Below are 21,605 nucleotides of genomic sequence, written 5' to 3' on the forward strand. Positions count from 1 at the left end.
TGCCGAGACTTACCCTTTCAGATCTGGAGTTGCTGATCCAAAACCTGGGTGTTGACCAAGCTGGCAGTTATCACACATGGGGTAGGGGGTCAGCTGAGCCAGTGAGAGGAAGGCTAGTCGAGTGGGTACGGCACTGGCCTGAGCGTAGGGAAACCAGAGTTCAAGTCAATGTTCTGACAGAAACAAGAAGTGATGGCCTGGATCTGCAGCCAGGATGATTTAGGTTGGATATTAGCAGAGAAACTTTCTAACTCTCAGGGTAGTTAGCTCGGGACTAGGCTTCCAAGGTTGTGGAACCCCCATCATGGGAGGTTTTCAAGAACAGGTGGGACAAACACCTGTCAGGGATGGTCTAGCTTTACTTGGTCCTGTCTCAGCGCAGGGGGCTGGACTCGATGATCTCTCAAGGTCCCTTCCAGCCTGACATTTCTGTGAAACGTCCCCTGTATCTTTGGGCATGTCACTTAGACTCTCTGTGCCTCTGTTCTCCATCTGTGCAATGGGGATAGTAGCACTGCCCTACCTCACAGGAGTGGAGTGGGGGCAAATACATGAAGACTATGAAGTGCTTTGAGATCTACTGATGAGACAGTACTGTGTAAGAGCCATACCTCGGAGGCGAGGCACGTAACCCAGTCTGGGTGTGGCACAGGGTCTCTTCTGTGCCTGAGCTACAGGGGAGCTGGATCTGTTACTCTTCCCACCGCGAGCGCTCGAGCTGAGACTCAACCCCCATGTTGGCTAAGATGACTGAGGTCACACAGGCACTGAGCTTAACACACAAACACATTGTATTCCTCTTGTGGGCTGTGAATTCCACTGGCCAACACAATGCACTAACCCTGCTCCATTCCTCACTGTGGGCCACATTTTACCCTCACTTACGCTGGAGCAAATCAGGAGTAACTCCACTGAAGGGCATGACGTCACTGCATTTACACCAATGCAACTGAGGGCAGAATTCGGGTGGCTGCTGTTGCTTGATCCTAGAGTGGGGAGGAGGGTTGCTATATAAATCACAGCTGTCCTCCCATGCGTGCACACACATCCTACAGATTTACATGCGCCAGGAGAGGCTGCTGAGGGAGCACGGATATTCATCAGCCAGGGCAGTGATACAATGCAAGTACCAGAAGCCCTGACAGGGGTGAGGCAAGCATGGAACCTGCACCCACAGACCTGCCCAAGAAACACCAATCCCTGAAAAGAACATTCCAGGGCAGTGCTTGAGGACAAGTAGGGAGGCCCTAGGAAATATCTCAGAAGGCACCCCTTGCTCTGGCCATTGGGGGCATTCAGCTGCTATTTCTTGTCTTGGCATTTTTGTTTTCTTTTAACAGTCCCAGGCCTTAGTTTAAAGGGGCGGGTGTCCTGTTTTTCAAATTAATCTATTCTGAATTTCTGTAATATTCATGATCTGGAGGAGATTTCTTTCTGGCATTCCTTTGTACATTTCAACAATAAAATCAAATCTACTGGTTTGAATTGAAGAGGGAGGAGGAGTCAGAGACCAACTCATGTTACTCTGCGTTTATCAAACTTGACTTGTAATTAATAGCTAACTTTCTTCTATGTCATCTCTCTGCTTTTCTAGACTTCTCTAACTCCTTTTCCCCCAATCCAGCAGGCTCTGCTTTAATTCCATTCTACAGTTTTCCAAACTTTTATGATCACAATCCAAACTTTTATGAGTTTTCAGTACTGGTGGACATCCCAGGCCAGATTTTCAAAAGAGCTCAGAACCCAGCAGCTCTCAATGGAACTCTGGCCACTTCATGTAGGAGTTTATCATTTTGAAAATCTGACCCATAGTGACCTAAATTGTGCCCTCATTTACACCCCTGTGACCCCTGAATAATTATTTCCATGTTACTGTTCCTGAGCCCATGCCTGAAAACTCTTACCTGCGTATTCCCACTGGCTTCAGTGATGAGACTTGGGAAAGCAAGGACGACTTACATCAGGATCAGGCCTCTCTGAGCCACTGATTTAGCTCCAACCCTAACCTCCCATTCTTGCACTGTTGCCCTAACTCCATAAGAGCAAAATGTCTGGCTAGATATACTGAGGGGGCTCACTGGGACTGGAATAACTGGCTGCCCTGTTCCAGACACTAGGGCTTGGCCCTCTCCCCAGTAGGATTGCCAACTTTCTACACACACAAAACTGAACAGCCTTGCCCCATCCCCTGCCCTGATCCTCCTCCGAGGCCCTGCCCATTCTCTGAGGCCCAGCCCCCACTCACTCCATCCCCCCTCCCTCTGTCACTTGCTCTCCCCACCCTCACTCAGTCATTTTCACTGGGCTGGCTCAGGGGGCTGGGGTGCGGGAGGGAGTGAGGGCTCTGCTTGGGTGTGCAGGCTCTGGAGTGGGGACAGAAATGAGGGGTTCAGGGTGCGGGAGGGGGCTCTGGGCTGAGGCAGTGGGTTGGGGTGTGGGAGGGGGTGAGGGCTCCAGGTGGGGGTGCAGGCTCTGCTGTGGGGCTGGGGATGAGAGGTTTGGGGTGCAGGATGGGGCTCCAGGCTGGGACTGAGGGGTTTGGAGGGCAGGAGGGGGCTTAGGGCTGTGGCAGGGGGTTGGGTTGTTGGTGAGGGTGCAGGCTCCGGGTGGCACTTACGTCAGGCTACTCCTGTAAGCAGCGGCATGTCCCCTCTCCAGCTCTTATGCAGAGGTGCGGCCAGGCAGCTCTGCATGCTGCACTGTCAGCAGGTACCGCTACCGCAGCTCCCACTGGCAGTGGTTCCCAGCCAATGGGAGCTGCGTAGCTGGTGCTTGGGGTGGGGGAAGCATGCAGAGCCCCCTGGCTGCCCCTACACATAGGAGCCAGACGGGGGATGGGCCACTGCTTCCAGGAGCCCTGTGGAGCCACGGCAGGCAGGGAGCCTGTCTTAGTCCCGCTCCACCGCCGACCGAACTTTTAATGGCCCCCCAGGGTTCCTACTCCCCAGATGGGCCAAGCCTAGGAGGAACGAGCACATATATGGGGTGGGGCCCCCACAGGATGACAGGGCTGCATCCAAGAGGGCCAAATGCTTCTACCACTGGAAAGTCAGGTGTCAGGGATGGGGGGCAGGAGTGAGAGGCAGCCCCGCCTGAGTCTCTGGCCCAGCCCTGGAGCGCCCGCCCTGGGGCTGGGGGAAGCTGTGAGCGGCATGGTGTGTGATGTGCACAGTAACTGGAAGGTTTCAGAGTAGCAGCCGTGTTAGTCTGTATTCGCAAAAAGAAAAGGAGGACTTGTGGCACCTTAGAGATTGGCTAGTAAGTACTCAGTAACTGGAAGATTGCCGTGTGGCCACACGTGTTACAGGGAATGTTGGTGAGATGTAGGGGAGGAAATGCTGTCTCCCCCACCCACACCCCCCTTGGGCCCAGGTCACTGGGGGTTCACTCTGCTCGCTCAGCGTCCTGCAGAGAAGCCTTCACAAGGACTTTCGTTTTTCCTCAGTGCATTCCTTTGTCCTTTGCAGTCCAGCAGAAGCAGCCAGGGCCTTACATCCCATTGTGTCTGTCTTTGGAGGCCTGGCGCGGGGATCCTCATGGCCTGCCAGCTCTGCACAGAGGCCCTGTCCCAAGTGGCTCTGGCCCAGTTTAGTTTCCTGGGGTTATTCTCGTTTAGGACTTTCTCCCTTGAAATCCTTTTCCTGTCACTAATTGAAATAGGCTTGTTATGGGTGGGAAGAAACTCAGCTCTTTTCCTCCAAACCTGTTAACAGGCTCTGCAGCTTTGATACAATGCTCCCATTCTGCCCTACACTGCAGTGTGGGTGGGGGAGAACCCCAGTAATTGTGCATAGGGAGTGTAGGGCCATGGGGAAGAGGCTGTCTATCTGTCTGGAAGAACAGCAGAAAGTAACCATAGTTGCAGGACTTCTTGGCTGTTTCAGCTGACTGGATCCAAGTAAATCCAATTAATCACCTGGGGTCAGAGCACTGACCCACTGCCAGACTGCAATAATTCTCTTGGCTGCCTCTTGTAAATTGGTCTCACTCACGTGGTGTGTCCGGAGAGGAGGGGAGGACCCGATCAGAACAAAACAAATCCAAGGAATGAAAGCACCCCCATCCAGCCCCTCTGCTGGCATCTGGAGTGCCATTGACTTCACTGGCAGAGGAGCTGCCCCAGGGCGACCAGCTGCATCGTCAGAGCCCAGCACTTTGTCATCAATTAACAAATCATCACTTACGAACCATCTAAACATGCCCAAGCTGGTGGGCCAGCGGCTGCAATGTGCAGAGCTCCTCACTGGGGCAGAGGTGTCCTGGAGCTGGAGGCGTTGTTTGGCTTGGGAGAAGAAAAAAGGCAATTGTTGAAAGTTTTCCTTAAAACTGGCCCAAGTCCCACGCAGGATCCCCAGTCATTTGTCTCCCTGATCAGTTTTCCTCTTACAAGATTCACTGGGGGTCATCCTGGATGTCAGTCCAAACCCCAGGATACACTTTTTAGCCAACGTCAATATTGTTCATAGGACTGTTCTATAGGATGCAGAAGACAAGCAATATACCAGATTCTTCAAGGTATTGAGCCACTTGGAGCAGTGCGCCAGTTATTTCACAGCCTTCACGCCAGCGTGCCCAACTCCTCGCACACCCAGGCCTCTCGGGAAAAGTCAGGTTCCTAGCACTCATGGTGTTTGCATAGCTGTTTTACTGTTTATTCCTTATAAATGATATCATCTGTGTTTGGCAACATAAACCTTCCACATCTGACTTGCAGCTGAGATGTATTATTTTCTCTTGTCCTTTCGTAAGGTTCAGAGCATCCCTTGTTCATTAAATCTTCTCCTTAGCTCCATTTCCATAAGGCCAAATCCTCAATCCTGGCTCAGTTTTTACTGAGGCAAATTTCACACTAGCTTTCACTCCTGAGTCAGGACTTCCCGATCTGACCCCCTGGTGTAAGTGGAATTTGCAGGTGCTCAGTACCTTACAGGATCTGGGCCCTTATATTTTAGTACTGCCTATAAGACACTTTGGGCTGAGTTCTTGGGTCCATCTGAGCTGTGCCTTGAAGGGGGAGGGACAATGGGGGCTTGAAGCCATCTTAGTGGCTGCCTAGCCCTAGGGCTGGTTCTAAGTTACACCCAAAAGGCCATTCCAGCAGCCAGGGAAAGCTGGAGGGCATAAGCTCTCTGCCTGCTGCAGCCCCTTTCCCCCAGCCCTTCCCCCACACACCATGCTTGGGAATTCCTGGGTAGCTGATTAAGCCACGTTTCCCACCCCTTTGTACTACCACTGTGGAGCAAAGGGGCAGTCCCATAACAGAGAATTAGGCCATTGAGATAGTCCCCTGATGTCATGATGAGAACTGGCAACAGATTCTTACTCTAATACTTTTACCAGTTTCTGACCCCTGACAACGTTTTCCTTCTCACCCCATGACTACGGCGAGTGCCGCTCCACTGAAGCTGAAGGTATAACTTCCAGCTTGGGTAGACGTACCCGCGCTAGCTCTGATGGAGCTGGCGTGCTAAAAATAGGAGTGTAGCCACAGCGCCATGAGTGGCTGGAGGTGCAAGTCACCCTACAATCCCATCTGAAACCCTAGGTACGTACTCGCCCTCCTGCTGCTCGCCCCACCGTGGCTACGCTCCTGTCTTTAGAGGAGCTAGTATACGTACAGCTACCCGAGCTGGGAATCATACCTCCAGCTCTGGTGTCGACATACCCTTAGTTTCCTGAACAGCCCCCTGTGAGGGATTTCTATTAGTTGCTTGTCTTTTATTGCTGTTTTCTTGACCTGCCCAGAGAATTCTAGTGGATGGAAAGGCACGATTTTCCTTTCTGGAAGCCATGCTGGTTTGTCCCCATCCTAGCTTGTTCACTTTAGAAATTTACAAATTCTCTCGTTAGTTATTGCCACCTGTACTGTGGCAACACTCACTGCTCTGTGATTTCCAGGATCGTCTTTTTAAAAAAGATACTGAGGAGAAATGCAACATTTGCTGCCCTCCAGGTCTCTGCCCTAGCCGCCGATTTCAATGCGATGGAATGAGATGGTAGCAGCTCAGCCACTTCATTCAGTTCCTTCTTGGATCGTGCCATCTGGGCCTGGTGACTCACGGCTGTTTAATTTATCAGTTTGTTCCAGTACCTCCTCTTGTAACAACTCAGCCCATGATAGGGCCTCAGCTTTATTACCTAAAAAAACAGACCTGGGGAAGACTGATGCCAGGGAATCGTTTAGATTGCCTGCAATGCCCTTATCCTCTGGGACTGCTTCCTTTACTTCCTGTTGGCTCAGCAGACCCCCAGATGCTCTCCCAGTCTTCCTGCTTCTGATGCATGTAAAATGTCCCTCAAGTCTAGTATCCAGTCCTGGGGACCAGTAATGTAGCCTAACTAGTCACTCAAACTGCATTCCTTTGGCCTCCCAAGAGGACCGTGGTGCTGTCACTAGATTCAGGAGAAGGGCAGGCTTGTCTCATTGCCCAGGGGAGTTGAAATGCAGCCTGGGCGTGTGATGGGCTGTGTGAGCCGGCAAAGCAGCACACAGAGCGTGAACTGCGCCTATTTGTTAATTCACATGGAAGAACTCCCAGGTAAACACTCAACACCCGAAGGGATCCCAGCTAGAATACAGACTATAAAGCTCCCTGTTACTGAGCTTGCATACAAGTGGGAGAAATAACCCCTGAAAACCCTCACGTAGACACACCAGCTAGTCCAGTGCAGCCCGGTGCGATGGAGCTACTCTGCCCCAGTCACAGCCAATGCTGGGTAGGTGTTGCAGAGGGGTTCTGCAGAGGGGTTCTGCAGGTAGGGTGACCAGATGTCCCAATATTATTGGGGCCGCCCTGATATTAGGGGCTTCGTCTTATATAGGCAACTACACCCCCCACAACCCACCCCGAAAAAAATGTGTCCCAATTTTTCACACTTGCTATCTGGTCACAGGGAACACCTGTGGCTGCAGCCTCCATAGGGTGGATCTGTATATAGGCAAGGCCAGCCCTTCCTCTCAGCTGCAGTGGAGTTTAGCAGTGTGGACAGATTTAAGTACATGAGCTGCAGATCCTGCCTAACGTAACCTTTCCAAGCTCTCACCACAGCCTTGTGGTGTCTCACCCTGACTGTGGAGTTTCCGCTCATTGCACTTGTTTGTTATCTCTGTGTAAAGGGCCAGTGCCCCAGACCTGTGGAGAAACGCGATCTGCTAAGAGCACATATTTCAATCAATGCCGTCCCTCACCCCCCAAAAATCTGGAGCTTCTTTTTCCTTTGCAGAGCCCTGCTCCTGTGAAGCCACCCTGGCTGAGAATACCATTACTGTGCCCTTTGGGGTTGGTGAAAGAGACAAGCCTTCGAGCTGCATGGGAGCGCTTCCTCCGGTCACAGAGCTCAGTGTAACTCCAACCCTGGCCTCTCACCAGCAGAAGTTGGCCCAGTAAAAGATGTATCACCTCACCCACCTTGTTTCTCTAAGATCCTGGGACCGACATGGCTACTTCAGCACTGCAGACAAGTATTGTGCCGGCCAGTTAGAATTCCCATGGTGTCTGATCATTCGTCAAGGTGTCAGATTTGACGCTGGTGGCCCCAAAGTTACACTCCACCCACCCTGTCCCATGGATGAACTGTGCTGAGAGTAGCCAAATTCCTGCCCTGCCCTCCAGCTTCAGCATACATCGCCCTCAGATTAGCCAGTTTGTCTGACTTGAGCTTGGCACAAGTACAGGGGGCAAAGAGGGCTCTAAGCCACTTTCCCCAATCCTGAGGCACTGGTATAGCTTTCAGAGTAACAGCCGTGTTAGTCTGTATTTGCAAAAAGAAAAGGAGTACTCGTGGCACCTTAGAGACTAACCAATTTATTTGAGCATGAGCTTTCGTGAGCTACAGCCCTGACGGCACGAGACAGAGCAAAGCCCATGAGGACAGATTCTAAGAACTGCTGTAAGGGATAATGGCGAGTGTAATCTGTGTTTGTGGTGCATGGGTTGAGAATGCCTCTTTCGAGCCAGACATCTGGAGATCAGATGGGAGTAACTGTGTACAGACAGAAGTTAGCTGGAGGAGCTACCTTCCTATGAGAAGCTTAGATTCTGCTGTTTATCTCTTGGGGGAAACCATGCCTGTTTTAAATCATTATGTTCTCTATTCCTTCGAGCCGGAGCTTGGATCCTTCGCCTGCTGTTGCCTTTGGCCCCCAGGCTGAGCTCAGCAAGCTCATTCGTGATTCTGGAAGTACTGGGATTCCATCCAAAAGAACAAAGGCAGCAAACAACTGGTGGGTGTAGCATTTTCCAACAAGCCCCCAGGGGAGGCAACTTCAGCACTGCCCATGGGAAATCCTACTCTGCCTCACTCTGTTGACTGACCTGCATTGTGTGGTGTTGTTTTCATGTATTTAAACAGGGACTGTGAAAGACAGTCGAAGAGCAATTGCACCCTCATATGATGCCTGTGGAGCTGGAGGCTTCTCTGAGCTCCCTTGTGTCTGTGCATTAACTGGCGGAGTCTCGTCCCCATTGGTGTAAAATCCCACGACTAACACCAATGCACTTTTGCTACTAACCCAACAACACTAAAGAGCCCCATGAGTCACCGGCAGCTCTTTAGTGGGATCAGTGGAACAAAATAATGTTTCTCTCAATCCCCAGCAAACAAAAGCAGTGTTAGAGGGCGAACTCTGTGCTTTGTAAATGCATGGGTAAATCAACGGCACAATACAAATGGTCATTGATAATTTATTTCCTTCTGCTATCTTGCTTCCCACAGGCGGATCCTGCCAATGGATAAAGGAGAAATGAGGTTATTGAGTGAATGCCTAGTTAATCCTTCATTCCAACTATTGCTTTGGACTAACCGAGCCTTTTAAGATATATCTGTACTTTGTAACTGAGACAGCAGAAACAAAGAAGCCAAGTTCATTCATGGAAGAATGGAGAGGGATTGTTCCCTGATAGGAATGTTAACAAGGTGTCACTCCTAGTCACTGGCACAGATTTACTGCAGGTGTAAACAGGTATGATTCCAGTAGCGCCTGCCCCTGATTAATTACACCTCCAAGGAACTCGACCTATTGTGTATATTTCAGGTTGGGGTGAACGATTCTGATAGCTACAGAATCTTCATTCAGTTTTGCAAATCTGTGGTGATGGAGACTTCCCTTCCTCGGTGCAGAGTGTCAGCTGGTTTGAGATCACGTCACCTGCCCCTGAAATGCAGCCCTCTCTGAAATGGAACACAGCAGCTCTTTGAGGGAAAAAGTCACCCCATACAGAGGAGCCAGCACCAGATCTAGACAACACTTCCATTTTATTTAAACCCTCCAAATGGAAAATTCTGTTTGAGGGCAGACTGAGACAACAGGCTTGAGAGGCGCCTGGCCAGCAGCCAGTGTGACCCAAAGGCTGGATGGCTCTTGCAAAGGATCAATCTTCAACTTCAGGCCTTGGTAGAGCCCTCCATTTTTGAAAATGACTCGTGAATTTGGGTGCCCAACGGATATGGGATGTGCTGGGTCCTGATTGCGTAGCTGGGCAGCAAGAATTGGCCCAACCCTTCCCCGTTAAAAAGCTTTAAATGGAGGCATTCCTCAGGGAGTCTACTGTTCATTAACCATGGCCACCTTTGTGCTATGGGTGTTCTGTCCCAGCGCATACCCCGCACCCCACTGCAAACTTTCTGTGCACCCTCTGGAGCTGCCAGTGCAGCGAGAAGCAGTACCTAGGGGGAACTGGAAGTGTAGAGAGGCTCCCAGAGCTCAGATCAAAATTGAGGCGAAAGATCAAAGAAAGGGAAGTGGGGCCCGAGTCAATTCGCTGTTGTCCATCGTGGGACAGCCTGCAAAATGCTCTTTCGTTTTGCATCTAAATGTCAAGCTGGGTGCAGGGAGACAGGGGGTGGGGGAGTTATACTGCAACTGCGTCTCTGCTCCCCCTCCGGCTGTGCTTTCCCTAGCCTGGGGAGCACTCAAAAGCATTTTCTTTCTCCCTATGTTTATCCCCTTCTAAAATAATACCATAGCGCAGCCCTGAAAGCTGCTGCCCAGTCCTGTTGTACGTCCAATAGCTGAGCATTTCCCTGCCATGTAGCGCTGTCTCTCAGGAACGCTGCTTTCAGGCAGGGCAGGGATGGCTAGTGGGTCTCTAGGGATTTGTTCTGAACGGGGCTCTGCAGGGCTGAAGCAGGGGGAGCAGACCAGGATTGATGGGGGAAGGGAGTTCCTTCCTGACCTGGCCATCAGGAGAATCTCATGTCCTGACTCAACCCCTGCTGGCCTCACTGACACCAATGGAGATGGCCTGGATGGAACTGGGGGCAAGATTTGACCCAGAATGCACTGCAAATTTCTTCAGCTATTGTTCCAGGGCAGAAAGGAACGGGAGGAGCCTTGGGGTTTGCAGAAATCTATTTGAACCGATTTTGTCTGACCCTTGCTCAGTGCCTGCCCACGTGGCCGCCCGCCCAGCACAAGGCTTTATCTAGGAGATGGACTGAAGCAGCAAAGTCATGTCCAGATTTGGATTTGAATCTTCCTGATGCACAGGAGGGCTGGGGGTAGTTCTGCCTCTTACAGGGAGAGGCTTGAAGTGGGATCCCATCCTCCTCGCAGCAGCTAATGGTTCTGGGCTGAGCTCCAGAGAGACGTCTCGGCCCCAGAGCTCTGATTCTGGGTCCCTAGAGACCAGGAGAGTGCTGAGCCACTGTTCTGTTCCATACCCATCTTGTTTGCAGTGTAATTGTAGCCGTGGTGGGCCCAGGATATTAGGGAGACGTGCTGGGTGAGGTCATATCTTTTGTTGGACCAACTTCTGTTGGGGAGAGAGACAAGCTTTCGAGCAGCACAGAGCCGTTCCTCAGGTCAGAAGAAGAACAGCTCTGTAAGTTCAAAAGCTTGTCTCTCTCCACAACGGAAGTTGGTACAATAAAAGATATGACCTCACCCACCCTGCCTCTCTGCACCCATCTTGCCATTTAGATGCGAAAAGAACGCATTTTGCAAGCGACCTTATTTACTCACATCCCAGTTCCTTTTCCTTGATCTTCCACCTCTATTTCAATCTGACCTCTGGAAGCCTTTCTATTCTGCACTTCCAGTTCCCCATAGGCACTGCTTGCCTCACTGCACTGGCCGCTCCAGAGGGTGCACAGAAAGTTTAACACAAACAGTGGCAAATGGAGCACTGTGCTGCTCCAACCAAAGACACATTCAGTTTGAGATGGAGACCTCACCAGCCCAGCCCATCAGCACCTTTCTGTGCCTAGCAGGCATCCCAGTAAAATCTTGTTCCAGATGGAACGCTGGGTACGTTCTCGGGGCGGGGAGAAGGAAATTAGTCACCTTACTGCTGATTACTGCACCAGAAACTGTGCAAAACATATCCTGCGTTAGCTACATCACAACATCTGATGGTCATTTCGAGAGGAACAACGGAAAATCATGGCGACACAGGCTGGAACAACAGATGGACTGGCAGTGAAGCAGTTAATTATAAAGGCAACATCCTCAGTCTTGGGTCTTTAATGTTAGGCACCCAAATAAGTAACTAATTTGCAAATGTGCCATGAAACCAGAGTTGCTATTGAAGTATATGGGAGCTCTATGCAAATCTAATCTCTGAAAATTCAGTCACTGATCTTGATACCTAAATATTGTTCAACACCCAAGTGTGAGCTTCTTGGCCAAAGTTTTGTTTGTTCAATTTATTTAAAAATTAAATATTATCAGGGGGACTGGATGGCCCCATGGAGTCTGAATGGGATGGGGAGGGGGGCGTGTCACCAGTTCTGATCCAGCCCAGGTTTGCAGTGACTGATGAATGAGATGGCTACCATCTCCCTAGGCATTTCCACGATGCCCACTACAGTGGCATCTTGTAGCCTTACCCATTTAGCAAAGTGGACACACAAAGCTAATGGCAGGATAGTGACCAACATGGGATGAGCTGGTGGCTCCACTCCACTTCCTTCTGGGCTCACACAACTGGCCCCTTTAGTGGCAGCCCCCACTCAGAAGCTGCAGACTGAAGGAGAGTGAATCTGAACCACCCTCTTAGCCTGCAATGGTCCCTCCAAGGCCAGGTTGAGGCTTATTGGTAGGAAAAGACATTTTGGCCAATACACTGGGCATTGAACCAGGGACCTCCAGAGCTAAAAGCATGAGCAGCTCACTTGAGCTAAAAAGCAACTGGAATTACAACAGACTTATATCCTCGGGGCTTGGGCGCTGAGCACTCTGGCCTTGATCCAGCGAAGCACTTCAGCACATGCTTCCCTGCAAACATGTGAGTGGAGCCATTGCCGTCAATAGCACTGCATTGGGAGTGAAGCCAATCCCCAAGTACACTGAGTACAGGACCGGAGCGCTCAGCACGCTGCAGGATGGAGCCTTTAGATAGACACTTACCGAATGGGCTTCAGGAATAGGCTCATTTCTCATACAGGAAGCACCCCCCCCCCCCAACATATTCTCACTCTCACACACTCCAGCACAGAAAACGTACCCTAGGGCAGGACTGGGGCACTGGAACAAATCTGGAGACGGCGCCCATAGACCTATGTTGGTTTTCTAATGTGCGTCACTGCAGGATCCTACCGGTGCTACGAATCAGGAGCTGTTCTTGCACATGATCACTGCTAAGCACGGCACCTACTAGCTCGAGTGATTTCACGGCCGTCCACGGGGCTACTCACAGAAAGCCCTGCAGGTGGAATCCTCGCCCTAACGAAGCCAAGGGGAGTTTTGCTACCAAGGCCAAGATTTCACCTGATGGCTCAGTAATAAGACTAGATCTTCAAAAGGTATTTAGGCACCTAACTCCTATTGACTTCAGTGGGATTAAGGAACCTAAATACATTTGAGGATCTGGGCCTAAATGTTCACAGGATTGTGTCCCCAGCCAACACCGCCTGGATTCTCTCCGCAGTGGTGTTTTACCCAGTATATTTAAAAATAAAATGTAGACTCGAGGGGATCAAGGTCATTTTATAACATGGATCATCTTCCCAGACTCCTGTGTTTCTTTCCCGCTCATTAGAGATGACTGACATATCTGCGTAGATCCACTCCTCTTTCCTTTCTAAGCCTGATTCATTCCAGCCTCTCACAGCTCAGCCTGTGTGAGCGTTTTCCAGGGGAAAGGGATGGGGGCAGAGTGGTGATGTTACCTGCGTTGGACTGGACAGTTGTAGAAAGTGGATTATATGGATACTGCAAGTGTGCAGAGGTGTGCAGGGTGCCGCACAGACGTGTGACAGAAAACCTAATAAAAAACAATTCTAATAAAACTCGGCAGGACTCAGGCTGAGGAAGGTTATGGGACCAAGAGGGAACATGCTATAAAAGGGCAAAGTGTTTCAGAGTTTGCTTAAAAGTGGGGAAGGAACAGCTGTCCAGGGGAATGAGTCCTCACCACAGAGTCATCACAGCAAAGGCCTGTTACCTGCTGACCTGGGGATCCCTGAGAGGCAGGTGGGTGTGTGCACACAGACACCACTTAGCACATAGCTCAAGCAGCAGATCTCAGATAAACTCCCCCTGGGGTTGCCAAGCCTCCAGGATTGGCCTGGAGTCTCCAGGAACTAAAGATCCATCTTCAATTAGAGATTATATCATGTGATGAAACCTCCAGGAATACGTCCAACCAGAACTGGGAACCCTACATACACCACGCCCTTGGCGGAGCTGCTCAGGGCTTTAAAAAGCAACAGAGCAGTGTCGCAATTCTATTTCCTGACAGCAGCCCCTGCTGCCTGGGCACTGCCCAACCTGTAGGGTGCCCCCTCTGTTTAAACAGGCATCTCTCAGCCCAACAGTCGGATTGTGTTTGAAGTGGGTGGGGCTTCTGGCTCCCACACCCCCAGTCTTTTCCGTATATTTCCAGGAGTCCCTAATCCCGGGAGGGGTTGGGGATTGCAGTGCCACCCGCCCATCTCTCCTGCCCTCTTTCGCCCTGCTGCGTGAAGCATAAATAAAGAAGTGCTCCTCAGCTTCCAGCAGCTCCTGGAACGGCCAGGGTCCCAAGTGATGAGGGAGCCCGTGACCCGAGGCTGGGGCCTGCTCTCAGAAATACATCTGGGTCCTTCCTGACTGTTCTTTCCAACCAGCTATTTTGCAGCTGCAGCGTTCTTTAATCAGGGCGTGTGTGTGTGTACACGCATGCCTGTTGTCTGTGCGCGCCTTTGTGTGGGCGTCTGTACCCACGTGGGTCTGTATGTTCCCATGCATGCACCCGTGTTGATGGGCACGTGTGCCCAGGGTGGGCGTGCTTGCACTCCAAGGTGCTTGTGGGCTCTCGTGTACCGATGTTTGTACAGAGGTGTTCATGTGCTCACCTATATGTACAGGTGAGTGTGTGCACACCCCCTCTTGCATGTCCATGCGCTTGTGTGACCGTGTGTTCCTGACTGTGTGTGCTGGTGTGTACGCATACACAGCTGTCTGAGTGGGTGTCCTGTGTGCGCCCACAGCTCTTTGTGCATGTGTGGCTGGGCTTGTGTGCGCATGTTGCCCTGCGTTCGAGCAGGTCTGGTCATTGCGTGCACGTCTGCATGTATCTGTCCATGGCTGTTTGCGCACATGCCCTCTATCCCCACTTTCCAGAGCCTCCGAGAAAATGGACAACTGGACAGACTGCCTCCTCGCCCAGCAGGCGTTGCCCTAGTAACTAACCGCAGTATCAGTGTTGCCTTGGAGAGTAGAGGGAACAACACAAAGAAAACCCAGGCAACGGGGCTTGCTGGGCTGTCCCCGGGGCAGCTGGATTCCTGCAGTACAGCACTCCGAGCTTGTCCTCTGCAATGTGCGACGCGCAGGCAAATCCCGCTGGAAGCAGGAGCAGACGGGGGATGAGCTCCACTGCTTGGGAAGAGAATCTGCCTGAAAGAAGACGGATCCAGAGCATCTCTCTGAGGCACATGTCCGGTCCCCAGTATCTGAGCCCCTCACAATATCTGTAATGCATTTATCCTCACACACACCCGTGTGGCAGGGCAGTGCTGTACATCTGAGAAACTGAGGCACGGAGAGGCTAATTGACTTGTCCAAAGGCGCACAGGGTAGCTGTGGTGGGAGCAGGGAATTGAACCCAGGCCTGCCAACTCCCAGATGCTCTAACCACTGGGCCATTCTTCCAGCCAGAGGAGGGAACCAGAGCAACTAGCTGTGTCTGAAGGTGTGAAAACCCCACACCCATCTCAGCTGGGATAATTTTATGTCTCCCAAATATTGTTTCTTCCACTCTCCTTAGGGTTTTCTTCCAGCAGAGGAGCAAGGTAGGAGGCCCTGGGTCCACCCCCTCCATCAGCTTCCAACCCAGGGCCTTAGAGGGCCATTACAGGGTCCAGACACTTGCTGATCCACCCCAAATTATACTGCCCCTGGGTCACTTCCTACCATGCTGTGGTTCCTCTAATTAGAAAGTTGGCAACCCTACACAATCTCAAAAAAACAAACACCTCTGCCCCATCCCCGTCCCGCCCCTTCTCCAAGGTCCTGCCTCCACTTGTCCATCCGCCCTCCCTCCGTCTCTCGCTCTTCCCCACCCTCACTCACTTTCACCGGGCTGGAGTAGGGGATTGGGGTGCGGGAGGTGGGTGAGGGCTCTGGCTGGGGGTGTGGGTTCTAGGGTGGGGCTGGGGATGAGAGGTTTGGGGTGCAGGAGGGGGCTCTCGGCTGGGGCAGGGGGTTGGGGTGTGGGAGGGTGCAGGCTCCAGGAGAGAATTTGGGTGTGGGAGGGGACTCTGGGCTGGGGGTGTGGGCTCTGAGGTGGGGCCAGAAAAGAGGGGTTCAGAGTGTGGGAGAGAGCTCTGGGCTACTGTAGAGGGTTGGGGTGCGGGAGGTGGGTGAGGTCTCCAGCTTGGGGTGCAGGCTCTGGTGTGGGGCTGGGGATGAGGGGTTTGGGATGTAGGAGGGGGCTCAGAGCTGGCATGTGGGTGGGGTGCTGTCTCCGGGAGGGAGTTTGGGTGCAGGAAGGGTCTCTGGGCTGGGGCAGGGCATTGGGATGCAGAGGGGGTTCAGGGTCCAATTGGCTCTTACCACGGCTCCCAGGAAGTGGTCACCAGGTCCCTGTGGCCCCTAGGCACATGGGCGGCCAGGGAGGCTCCATGCACTGCCCTCACACACAGACGCTGCCCCTGCAGCTCTCACTGGCCGCAGGTTCCCAGCCAACAGGAGCTGCAGAGCTGGGACTCAAGGCAGGAGCAGAGCGCGGAGTCTCCCTGGCCACCCATGCCCTTAGGGACCACAGGGACCTGGCAGCCACTTCTGGGAGCTGCGCAGAGCCAGGGCAGGCAGGGAGCCTTAGCTCTGGGCCCCCGCTGCTCCGCCGACCGGACTTTTAACCGACCAGCCACAAGGGTCCCTTTTCAACTGGGCATTCCGGTCGAAAACTGGATGCCTGGCAACCCTATAATTTGGGCGTGGTCGCAGACCCAGGTATCACCGCTTAGTCAGTCAGTGGACAGTGTCCCATTCTGCCCCGTCCCTTCTGAGTTTCCGGCTCCCACTGTGGTGCGGGGAGGGAATGTGGATCACGGCTTCCAGAGCAGCCTTAAGAATGTTGCAGCCCCTCCTCTCACTGCTCCGGGTGCCAGGCTCACGTACTGGGCAGCCTGCAGCCTTTCTAACAATCCCTCCATCTGACAGGAGCAAGCTGCCGCTGGGCAGGGCCTTCCTAGCCCAGTACCGCTCTGTACCTCGCCCTGGTTTAGCATGGGGTCCGTAAACCCCATCACAGCATCCCCCAAGAACATTAGCCTTGTTTGCAACCACATCGCGTTGTTGACTCATATTCAGTTTGTGATCGGCTGTAGCCCCCAGTTCCTCAGCAGTATGACCATCTTGCCAGTTAGTTCCCATTCTGGAGTTGTGCCTTCCTCAGGGAAGTACTTTGCACTTGTCTTTATTCAATTTCATGCTGCTGGATTCAGACCAATTCTTCAATACGTCAAAGTCATTGTGAATTCCAATCCTGTCCTCCAAAGAGCTTGCAACCCCTCCCAGCTTGGTGTCATCCATAGATTTTTATAAGCAAACTCTGCACTCCATTATCGAAGTCATTAGTGAATATATTGATTAGTTCCGGATCCAGGACTGAGTCCCACAGCATCCTACTAGATGCACTTTCCCAGTTTGACAGCAAATCGTTGATAACTACTCTGTCTACATTCTTTCAACGAGCTGGGTGCTCACTTTACAGTAGTTCCGTCTAGATCACACAGTCCTAATTTGCTAATGAGAACGTCCTGTGGGACTGTCAAAAGCCTTTCTAAATTCAGTATAAAAAAAAATGTAAAGGTTGAAGTTGGATCAAAATGTCTTGATGATATCAAAATGTTTCCAGCAAAATGAAGTTTCCAAAATTTTTTTTTGGTTCCATTTCAGAACTGAAAAAGTTTTTAAAAACCACAGGATTTCCCACCAACCGGGAACCCTGGTTCCTACTCAGCGGTAGCTTTGTCTGTTGCCCTCCCACCTAGAGAGGTTTAGCTCAACCTTTAGCACCTCCTACTTTTAGCTGTGGCGTTCCCCAGTTCAATTCCTGGCCTAGATGCTGGCTGACCCATGAACACATTACTTCCTGGCCTTCACTGGGTGGGAACTAACACAAACAGGACCATAGGTGCTGGACCGAGGGGTGCGGGGGATGGGGGGGCATGCTACCGCACCCCCTGGCTTGAAGTGGATTCCACCATATACAGGGTTTCCAGTTTGGTTCAATGGCTCTCAGCACCCCCACTATACGAATTGTTCCAACGCCCCTGAATGGGACAGAAATGTACCCTGTCAAATGGATGGATGCAGTATCATCAATTCAGCTCATGCTAAAAAAAATTCATGTAACCAGGGAAAGCAAAATCAGAGGCTCCTTGTGAGAGTTAACCAATGAGAACAGTTGTGGTAATGACTGATGGCCCTTGCGAGGGAGCGGGAGAAGCGGAGCCGCAGCGCGCCCGCTGCTCCCAAGAGGAGGCAGAGAAGAGGTGGGGATGGGAGCTTGGGGAAGGGGGGTGGGATCAGGGCATATCCCCTCCAGCCCCCTGCCGTGAGCCGCTCTAGGCAGGGGGCTGGGAGCACCCCCACGACCCTAGCTCACACACCCAGCCCTCTGCCCTGACCCCTACACTGTCCCACCCCCCTAGCCCTGACTCCAGCACCCCCCACACATACCCAGCCCCCCATGCCCTGACTCCTGCACCCTCCTCATACACCCCCACACCCCATGTCCTGACTCTTGCGCCCCCCACATTCCCATTCTGAGCACCAAACGGCAGCTCCTGCACCCCCACCACCACATTCCCACCTGCACCCCTCACACCAAATGGGAGCTGCCCAGGTAAGCACTCCACACCCAAACCTCCTGCCCCGACCCTGAGCCCCTTCCCTCATTCTAGCTCCTGGCCAGACCCTACACCCCAACCCCCAGCCTGCTCCTTCACCCCCAGTCCTGTGCTCAGTGCACCCCCACCCTCAGCTCCGTGCACAGAGAGAGGAAGACAATGGGCTAGAACCAGGGAGAAGGTAGGTACCCGCTCTATGTGGGTAGGGCTGGGATCCCAGACCAATAACGGGCTGAGTGGAGCCGGTAGCTGGGACCCTGGCTGGCAGGAGCCGGCGGTCGGAACCGCAGACCAGCAGCGGGCTGAGCGGCAGCAGGCTGAGCCACTCAGCCCATGGCCGGTCTGGGGTTCTGGCTGCTGGCCCCATGCCAGCCGGGGTCCCGGCTGCAGGCCCCGCTCAGCCCCCTGCCAGCCTAGGTGAATGGAACCCCAGGCTGGCCGTGGGCTGAGCGGGCCGGCGGCGTAAGATCTGCATTTTAATTTAATTTTAAATGAAGCTTCTTAAACATTTTGAAAACCTGGTTTACATACGACAATAGTTTAGTTATATAATATGGAGACTCATAGAGAGAGACCTTCTAAAAAACGTTAAAATGTATCACCGGCATGTGAAACCTTCAAATAAAGTGAATAAATGAAGACTCGGCCCACCGCTGCTGAAAGGTTGCCGGCCCCTGCCCTAATGTCTCCACACACACAAAAAGTGGCTTTTTTGCGTTTTAATTTAATTGCATGATTTGCTCTTTTAGTTTTAAGGCATGGATTGTTGGGTTATGCAATAAGCGTCGAATTGCGTAATCTAGATGTTGTAGACATGTATAGAAAGCCCGCGTTCGCTCGCAGCATGCGTCCCCACGACTGCAGCACCGCATTCCCATTGGTCCTCCCCTCCCCCTCCGACTACTATTCTAGAACATTCTTAAAATTGACGGGTCATCAGTGACGTCTGTCTGTTTTGATGGTGCATCTACTATGTCTGGATGTACTGCGGGAGTTCAAATGAAATGTAAAGAAAGAAACAGTGAAATACTCTATGTACACTGCTATGCTCATTGTTTGAACCTTGCCCTAGAAGATGCATGCACTGCAAGTAAACAAAACAGAACTATCTTTGATTTTTTTGGTGTTATTCAGACTCTTTATGACTTTATGGAGGGGAGTCCTGTGCGACATGCAGTAATGGAGAAGATTTCACAAGAAGTAGGATCCCAGCTGAAGACTTTGAAGTCCCTGTCAAACATAAGATGGGCATGCAGAGCAGAAGCAATGGCTGCTGTAAAATAAAACTACTCCATCATTTTACAAGCTTTACAAGAGATTATCGAAACAACTGGCCTTGCTGACACTAAAATAAAAGCCAGAGGCCTTATCCATGAACTAAAGTCATTCAAGTTCATCTTTGCCCTTCACATGATGCACCCTATTCTCCAGATGGCAGTAAAAGTGAGTAAGCTCTTCAAGCTCCAAATCTCAATTTACAAAAAGAAAAGGAGGACTTGTGGCACCTTAGAGACTAACCAATTTATTTGAGCATGAGCTTTCATGAGCTACAGCTCACTTCATCGGACGCATAAAAGTGGAAAATGTAGTGAGGATGTTTTTATACACACAGACCATGAAAAAATGGGTGTTGATCACTTCAAAAGATTTTCTCCCCCCCACCCCATTCTCCTGCTGGTAATAGCTTATCTAAAGTGATCATTCTCCTTACAATGTGAATGATAATCAAGGTGGGCCATTTCCAGCACAAATCCAGGTTTTGCTCCAACCCCTCAGACAGAGACAAACACCTACAAGATCTCTATCAAGCATTCTTACAACTACAGTACCCACCTGCTGAAGTGAAGAAACAGATTGACAGAGCCAGAAGAGTACCCAGAAGTCACCTACTACAGGACAGGCCCAACAAAGAAAATAACAGAACGCCACTAGCTGTCACCTTCAGCCCCCAACTAAAACCCCTCCAACGCATCATCAAGGATCTACAACCTATCCTGAAGGATGACCCATCACTCTCACAAATCTTGGGAGACAGGCCAGTCCTTGCTTACAGACAGCCCCCCAACCTGAAGCAAATACTCACCAACAACCACATACCACACAACAGAACCACTAACCCAGGAACCTATCCTTGCAACAAAGCCCGTTGCCAACTGTGCCCACATATCTATTCAGGGGACACCATCACAGGGCCTAATAACATCAGCCACACTATCAGAGGCTCGTTCACCTGCACATCCACCAATGTGATGTATGCCATCATGTGCCAGCAATGCCCCTCTGCCATGTACATTGGTCAAACTGGACAGTCTCTACGTAAAAGAATAAATGGACACAAATCAGATGTCAAGAATTATAACATTCATAAATCAGTCGGAGAACACTTCAATCTCTCTGGTCACGCAATTACAGACATGAAAGCTGCGATATTACAACAGAAAAACTTCAAAACCAGAGTCCAGCGAGAGACTACTGAATTGGAATTAATTTGCAAATTGGATACAATTAACTTAGGCTTGAATAGAGACTGGGAATGGTTAAGTCATTATGCAAGGTAGCCTATTTCCCCTTGGTTTTTCCTTCCCTTCCTCCCCCTTCCTCAGACGTTCTTGTTAAACCCTGGATTTGTGCTGGAAATGGCCCACCTTGATTATCATACACATTGTAAGGAGAGTGATCACTTTAGATAAGCTATTACCAGCAGGAGAGTGGGGTGGGGGGAGAGAAAATCTGGATTTGTGCTGGAAATGGCCCTCCTTGATTATCATACACATTGTAAGGGGAATAATCACTTTAGATAAGCTATTACCAGCAGGAGAGTGGGGTGCGGGGAGAAAACGTTTTGAAGTGATAAACACTCATTTTTTCATGGTCTGTGTGTATAAAAACATCCTCACTGCATTTTCCACTTTTACGCATCTGATGAAGTGAGCTGTAGCTCACGAAAGCTTATGCTCAAATAAATTGGTTAGTCTCTAAGGTGCCACAAGTACTCCTTTTCTTTTTGCGAATACAGACTAACACGGCTGCTACTCTGAAATCTCAATTTACTTACTCAACTTACTTACTGCAACGACACGGGTGAAAAACTTGTGTAACTCTTTGGCTGTGATGAGAAATGGCCCAGAATATTTTCAATCTATTTTCAATGACAGGGTGAAAATGTGTGTAGAGAGTGATATATCTATCCCTCCAGTTAAGAAGAGAAAAACATCCACGTACTGATGATGCGTTTGAGTCCCAGCATCACTTTGATACCAAAGAGGAGCAGGAGAGAATAACTTCATTTTCCCCACTCCTAGACTCAACGATTACCAGCATTG

Source organism: Lepidochelys kempii, chromosome 16 (assembly GCF_965140285.1).
Source record: "Lepidochelys kempii isolate rLepKem1 chromosome 16, rLepKem1.hap1, whole genome shotgun sequence".
Taxonomy (NCBI): domain Eukaryota; kingdom Metazoa; phylum Chordata; order Testudines; family Cheloniidae; genus Lepidochelys; species Lepidochelys kempii.